An 8,289-nucleotide genomic window follows, 5' to 3' on the forward strand; every position below is an offset into this window, starting at 1 on the left:
ATGTTTCAATCCATTGCATAAAGACATCACCAAATCCGAATGCCTCGCACATATTCACCAACGTACTTCTAGAAATAGTATCAAATGCCCTTTCATAAGCAATCGAAAGGACAATATGTGTAGATTTTGCGTATTTGGGTATTCAATTAAATCATATAATTTTCTTAACAGACTGGCAATATTTCTTCCTTTCATGAATCCATACTTATTTGGGTGTATTACACTTTGAATGACATTCTGTAACCTAATTGCTAGTAGTTTAGCTAATATTTTATAATCTACATTCGTAAACGTAATAGGTCTCCAGTTTTTTAGCTCCTCCATGCAGAGTCCCTTCCCTTTCTAGAGTAAAGTGACCCTCCCCTTCCCCTGAGAGATGCTGCAGCAAACCAACGTCTTGACTATATTATAAGTAACAGCCCAAAGGAGTTTGCTGAACTTGTGTCCAGAAGACCTTGGAAAGTTCCACGGGGATTCCATCAAGTCCAGGGGAGTACACATTTTTCTTTCTTTTTTTTTTTTGGAGTGCTGCAAGAACTTCATCTCGGCTGATGGGGCTGTCAAGGAAGTCTTTTTCATCCATAGTCAATCTGGGGATATCAAGGTTTTGCATAAACTGGTATTGTTGATTAAACGATTGCTCTTCATTTTTATTTTCCCGATATAGATCTAGGCGTTGATAAAACAAATATACTTCTGCTAAAATTTCTACGTTCGAATATATTATGCTACTGTTTGTACTACTATGGAGTTTATATAGTGTATTACTTTTTGCTCTGCATCGTTCCAACCCTAAGAAAAATGCGTTTCCCCTTTCCCCGTTTTCGATCCATTTAATCCCCGCCCTTATACCTGCGCCCCTTGTTTCTTCTATTAAACAAATTTCTAATTCCTTCTTGATGATATCAACCTTTCTGTTTCATTCTAAATCTTCAAGTCTGCTGGAGAGCTCTTTCGGAAGCTGGTTCAAAGCTTCTGTATTCTTTTTTATGTCAGTTTTTCTCGCCCGTTGTTTTAACCTTGAATACTGTTGGCTTACTTCTTTTACAGAAATTTTAATCATCTCCCATCTAAGAAGGGGTTCAGACATTTATATTCTTCCATAGTCTTTTCATTAACACTCTTTATAATTTCTAAGTACATTTTATGGTAGAATAAAGAAGTATTCAATTTATAGACCCCTGGACCTCTCTTTTCTTTGACAAAGCTTGACACAGCCCGGTGATCTGATAGTCCCAGGCTTTTTATTTGGGAATTAATTATAACGGGAAATAAACTGTCACCCATAAAGACATAGTCCAGTCTCCTGGCCACAACGGGGGTACCTCTACTCTACGTGAAGTTTTTCTCGGTTGGATGCTGAACTCGCCATACATCACTCAGTCCCAGCCTGTTCATCATTGACCTGAACATATCTGAACTTGTCTTTGAGTGTTGGCCACCCGAAATGATATCCAATGTATTACACATTACCATATTAAAATCACCCAAACATACTATTCTATCAATGCAATCTAGAAGTATGTAAGTATTAAGAATTCATGAATATTTCTTAAGAATGGGACCTTATCGGTCTCGATGCATGGTGCAAATATATTCATAATGTACATGACTGCATCGTCTATTGATAAAGTCGAAACTATAATTCTATCAGTCTTGACCAACAAGGCGATATTTTCCTTCTTGAGATGTTTATCAAAATAAGTGATTAATCCTTTACTTCTGCCATCTGCACAGCTATGATGTATTATTCCCCCTATTTCGTTCTCCACGTTCCTCATATCTTTATCATTTAAATACGTTTCCTGTAATGCAGCAATATGTATCCTCCCTCATAAGCTGTTTAAATGTTGCTCCCCTTTTCATCCTATTTTTTAATCCTCCAACATTCAGGGTAGCCAGTTTCAGGTTCGAACCTAACATGTCTCCTACGTTGTCGAATCCTGCCATTTTCCTGAAAGTGCAATGGTGTATAAATATTTCACTCTGGTATGTTTTTATAGTTTTATTTTCACGTGTTGTTCCCTACCCTGGAGCACCAAGGGTCACCTGTTTTCATCCGCTGACTGTAGTGTCGATCCAAAACATGAATTCGTGAAGTCGATCGTCTCAGTTTTTTGACTATATGATCTGACCCTGTCTAGGAAATTTTGCAACATTCTGCTTTCTGCAGAAGCTGCAACTCTGCCTTTACCCCTCCCTCGTCCTCTTTCGTCTGTTCTCTCACTCTCACTTTCTACACACGTACTTTCTGCCTCGGTTCGATCCTTCTCTTTCAAACCCCATGTATTTACTTGAGAAGCTTTCATCCCCTCCTTCTGGGATTTACCCTCTTTAGTAACACGAATTGTTTTCTTGTTCTTCCTCTTCTCTTTTTTACTTGTTCTTTTTCTGCTTACCTGCCTCTCGGTCTGGCTCTCACCTTCTTCTTCCGACAATGTGCCACTGACACTACCGCTTGTTGAATCGTGTTTAGTGACCTCATTGTCCGTGTCACCTTCCTGTCTGTCATTGTTCACCAACTTGTGATCTGCCTCACCAGTGTCACTGGGTACCGTATGGATGTTTGCCCTTTCGTTGTGGCTATCGCCAAAAGTGGTGGCCGTTTTAAGACATTTCTCATCATCACGCCTATGGCCTTCCTGCAAACAATCTAAATATTTTTCAAGGTTAATGCAATTTTTTGCCCAGTGCCCTGTTCCAAAGGCTCTCATTTTAGTAGTAGTAGTAGTAGTAGTAGTAGTAGTAGTAGTAGTAGTAGTAGTAGTAGTAGTAGTAGTAGTAGCTGTTGTAGTTCTTGTTCTTGATCTTGTTCTTGTTCCTCTTGTTCTCCATATTCCCCCTTCCTCCTCCTCCTCCTCCTCCTCCTCCTCCTCCTCCTCTTCCTCCTCCTCCTCCTCCTCCTCCTCCTCCTCCTCCTCCTCCTCCTCCTCCTCCTCCTCTTCCTCTTCTTCTTCTTCTTCTTCTTCTTCTTCTTCTTCTTCTTCTTCTTCTTCTTCTTCTTCTTCTTCTTCTGGGATTGTCATCTCTGACTCAAGGGTTCACGTGTAATGATTCTCTATTCTTCACGGTCACGAGCTGCCGTGGCACATTTTGCTACACCCCGGCCAGACTATATTTTAATGTTGCCCATCCATGCTTCTTTTTGTCTACCCCTGGCTCTTCTTCTCCGCATCCTCCCTTCAAGCACTCCTTTCACAATCGTCTGGTATCGTTTTAAGGGACCAAAGTATTGTATTTTCCTTTTAAATTTTAAATAAGCAGGGTTTGTCTCGTATAGAGAAGCTAACACACCTAATGTTTCGTCTTTTTGCTTTCGAACGAATTCTGGCTATTCTGTGCTAGCACCACATCTCAAACGCAGCTATCTAGTTTTCTTCTTTCTTCTTTATATACATGTGTATTATAACGCGTGTTATTCCTGCCACACTTCCCTAGGACCACCTGCCTGTTAGATGCTTCACAGTCGCACACAGAAAAAATGAGTTCCAATCCTGTGGGAAGGGATTTGTATCGATTATCTCCATCTGTCTTCTGGAACATCGAAACCCTCTCAGCCCAGCTGAGCCCTGATTAGCAGTGTCTTGGCAGCCCGCCTCCTATACGGTCAAATTTGTGTGAATAGGGGCGTTAAACTTTGCCAATAACATTTGTGAGGTGAGCTGACAAAATGAGTTACTTCTCGGATTTTAGTTTTTTTATGGAAATTAATACATACATCGACCTTTTAGGTGCAGTTTCTACAATTTGTAAATATGGAATATTAAAAGACACTGTAGACTTGAACAAAATGGCATCAATAAGAAATCTATAAATCTGACCCCGGTGTCGATTTTCGGCAGACACCTCCGGTCTTGGATTACGAGAGGTAACTCATTTTGTCCGAACCATTCACATTTTGTATCTCACAGGTGGCTGATCGACTTTGGGTAAAGTAGACTGCTTATTTTCACAACAACAAGAAATAGAAACACCAAAGCATCACGTAAGGTAACAATCCTTTAGAAAAAATGCCTGCTTTTTTAAACATTCCTTCAGAATACTCTTTGAATCTTCTAATCATGTGTTACTGATTTCGCCCGATATTCCAATAGTTAAAATCTGTCCTGACCAGATGTGTGTTTCTGTGGGCTCAGAATTTTTTGAGAACTTTTTTTTTTTACGGCGCTCGCAACTGTATGGTCATATGAGCGCGCGGGACACGTTGAACTTTTTCAGTCGGTAGGAAATTTTGAATTTTGCCCAGGTGGAGGTCGAAACCCGATTTTAGACCTCCAAGGGATTTTTAACGTGCACAACTTGCACACGGGCCCTCAGAGATTTTTAACCCTTGTCCGAGAAGGCTAGGTGTTGATCATTCCTACAAGAAGTTCAGGGGTGTGTGTGGCTGAAAGACAGAAGTAAGAAGGAGCTAAGGAGTAGCAGTAGAAAGGCTGCAGAAAGAGTCAGGAGCCCAGAGGAGGCGGCAAAGAAGGTGGGGGTGGGGGAGGCAGAAAGAGTAGACGAAAGCAGACGACAGAACATTTCTAGAGAGCAGACAATGAGTTGAAAGGAGACAATTTTTAGAGAAGAAAATTTTTCGGTCGTTACCCGGATTCGAACCTGGGACTTTTGAATAAGAAGCGAACACCTTAACCTCTAGACCGCAAGAGCCTGGCAAGCATTAAAGAAAAACACACTAATTTTTTTTCATGTATGGGAAACCATTTATTATGTTTCAGCTCAGACAAATAACTATGTAATATAAATTTACAACTGAGCACAGCATTCATGTTTGCATTTGTATGCTTTAATCCCTCAGTTGAAGAGCATAAAAATAATGTTTCTCCCATCAGAGACGAGAACGTCTTTAATAAAAACCAATGATTTGGACATGTAAGAATGGAGCCACAGCAGCCTGCCTAAAAAACCCTGCAAAATGAGATTCCATGACTTTAAGGCAAGAGGAAGACCAAGAAAAATATTGATCGACGGAGACAAAGATACCCACAAAAGGAATAACATGACGATCCAAATGACACTACACCTAGTCCATTTCCGACAATTGTATCTCCCCTCTGCACCTTGAGATACAATAGGACAGAGAAAGTCAAATGTGAAGTAGGTATATCAGAAAAACATATGAAAAATGATTAATAATAATGATAATTGCATTCATACAGCGCATATCCAAGAGCATGCACTATGCGCTTTACAATTATTATTACCCCAGCAGACCCTCTGGGAACACTCAGAAACATTCTCAGCTTCCGCGGAAGCATACAGTGCAAACTGCGGATTTCCCGCGCTCAAACACTATCAAACTGACAAGATTTTTCCCTGCCTATAGCCGGGTACCCATTTTTGTGCAAAATGCCTTTCCCAAGGACACAACGTCGGGTCCCTGACGGGATTCGAACCCATGACCTTACGGTTGCGAGTCCGAGAGCTTAACCACTAGGAAAGGACGGAGAAGTTTAGAGTTTTATATACAATGAACATGCAAAACGTTGCGTACAACTTACAACTGATGAAATACCAGGCCACTGTACTTCAAACTAAACAACAAGACATAGTCCAAAGGCCACCCTATCGTGACGGCAAAGACAAGGAACTTTTGAAAGGCAGAGAGGTTGAAAACAAACAATATATTCATCCAAGAAAGCCAGAGATAGATTAGTGTGATCAAAAATTCGTGGTGCAACGTTTTGTCAAATATCTACTCAACTATAGAGCCTAGGTTCTCCAATTTTTTCACAATGACTTGTATCAATTTGTCTTAACAGATCATCAACACCTGCTAGATCTATCCTAGAAAATGTCTTAATAAATAAAAATTAAAATTCAAAGCGCTTAGTTTCTACGGCTCGCTAAATTTCTACAGCTGAGGCAATATTTCTTTTAATAGCAAGTCCATCAGGTTTTCCTAATTAGGACATTATGCTTATTGAACGCATGTTTTGAGAACCATTAGTGCAAAATATGTGTTCACTCTAAAAATAATTTCTCGTAAGAAGTTTTGCAAGTAAAAATTGTCATTGATTAGCTGTGAGGTAGACCATATGGGTAATCGAAATGTGTGTGAGAAGCGGGAAGCTCTGCGAACAATACCATTTTACGAGTGACAGAGATTTCAAGTACTTTATATAAATTTATGAAGAAAAGTTTTTTTGATCTAGCCCTAATTGTTCTAGACAAATATGATTTAGCTAAGACAAATTAATACTTACTGCCGTGCAAAGTATGGATGACATTTATTCACCCGTTAAAAGAGATATTTGAGGATAAGTTGCGCCACGAATTTTTGACCGCACTTATAGTACTTGGAGACATAGAGGTTTAAACAAACAATTTATTTAATGCAGTGTTTGCTTATTTATGTACTCTTAGCAGGGAGTCGAGCCGATTTGTTTTCTGGCTATCCCTTTTCTCACCATGTCTCTTCTCGTGATGTTCAAAGTTTTTCTTAGGCATTTCATTTCACAGGCATTCATCTTACTCTGTGATCAATATACTTGTGGTAGAGGATTCATTTATCAAAAATGCTGTTCTGGCTGTCACAGATGTACAGTACAATATTGTGCGATTGTTTTAAAATAATAAGTCATGCAGGCTTATATTAAAAAGCAGGCGAGAGATATCCAGACATGTTCCTGGAGATCCCTTTGATCGGCATCACTATGACAACCTGAAGAACAGCCATTTTTCCAGATCAGCATCTGTGGTGAAGCGGTAAGGAGCTTCACTGTCGCCCATAAAAGACATGAGTTCGATTTCAGTGTGAGGAGGAATTTTTAACGAGTATCCCATTAGAATTAGGTCAAGACAAACTGAAAACAAATAGAGGGTTACAGTGACAATGGTTACAGCTTAAAATACACATCCTTTATCCAAAATCAACAATATTACAATTTCATCCCAGAGTTTGATGCTGACAAACAAATAACAAAGTCACTCTTTCACAAATCCACATGCACACATGCACCCGCACACATACACACACACACACACACACACACACACACACACACACACACACACACACACACACACACACACACACACACATACACACATACACACACTAACACACACTAACACAAACACAAATACACACACTAACTCTCATAATTACGAACACTTTCTTCCACAGAATTTTACTGGCCCATAAACCCTTTGCAGATGACGTCACGCTGGTCATTTCTACAATATAATATCCTGTTCTCTTCCTGTTGCACATAAGTTCAAGTTCTCTAAGCTAGTTAATATTGATCTAGATCTTTCCCTTTTTCCTTCTATTTTAAGAGAATTATGAATACATAACTAACAAAGAATGGAATACATGACCATTGTGACATCCATCTGTTAAGAACTATTGGGCTTGCGGCTTTTTGTTTTCTTTGTACAGGGTTTTGGGATTCGTGAATTTTAAAATTGGTATTTATTCAGCAATCTGCCTGAGTTTGTTGCTCCAGAAACAAGTTCATTACTCACGAAACAACACCGAAACGACACAGTGACTTCAACAAGTTACGGCTACAAAACATTTTGTCTCCCAGTTATTTAAATGTAGGCTACTAAGCACACAATTTCTAAGTGTAATATTTGATTTTAACAACAGTTCTGTTATCTGTAGTAACAGCTGAATTTGTTCCAGAAATATTTTTCGAAATCTATCTCCTAAAATGTTTAGAAAAGAGAGAGAAGATACGTAATTGTGTACATGTTTAAAATATTACAAACAGTATTCTCTCTTCAGCAAAAAAATTGCTCTCTGGGCTTAGATTAGTTAAACGGTTTTCCAGTAACATGTTCTACCTCCATGATTTACTTTCGAAAACTGTCAGAGCGAACAAAATGTTTATTCCTGCGTCAGAGACACCATTTAATAGAGAGTGCAATAGAAACAAAATCAAATTACAGTGAGATTTGAAATTTAAAAAAAACAGATTTATTCTCTAAACTTCAAAATGTGGCCTTGGTTGTTTTGTTTTTTCTCCTTAGTGGACTTTGAATAGAACCCATGAAAACAAAACAACATGAGACAGACGCCTGTAACACTGAACTAGAATTTCATAATCTGATCCGTTGTGGTGACTTCTCGTGGGTATTGACGAGTTGCCTTAAACCTAGCGCACATTGACAATTTGATTCAGCCGAGGCCAGCCAGATTGTTCCCTTCGTGGAGGGACAAAAGCTACCATTTTGGCACAATACGGCCGAATTCAACCTTGATAATCAAACATTTTTTTTTTCAGTTCGTTTGTTGACTCGGTCGTATTGTGCCAAAATGATAACTTTTACCCCCCC

The sequence above is a fragment of the Aplysia californica genome, unplaced genomic scaffold, assembly GCF_000002075.1.
Source record: "Aplysia californica isolate F4 #8 unplaced genomic scaffold, AplCal3.0 scaffold00244, whole genome shotgun sequence".
Classification (NCBI taxonomy): domain Eukaryota; kingdom Metazoa; phylum Mollusca; class Gastropoda; order Aplysiida; family Aplysiidae; genus Aplysia; species Aplysia californica.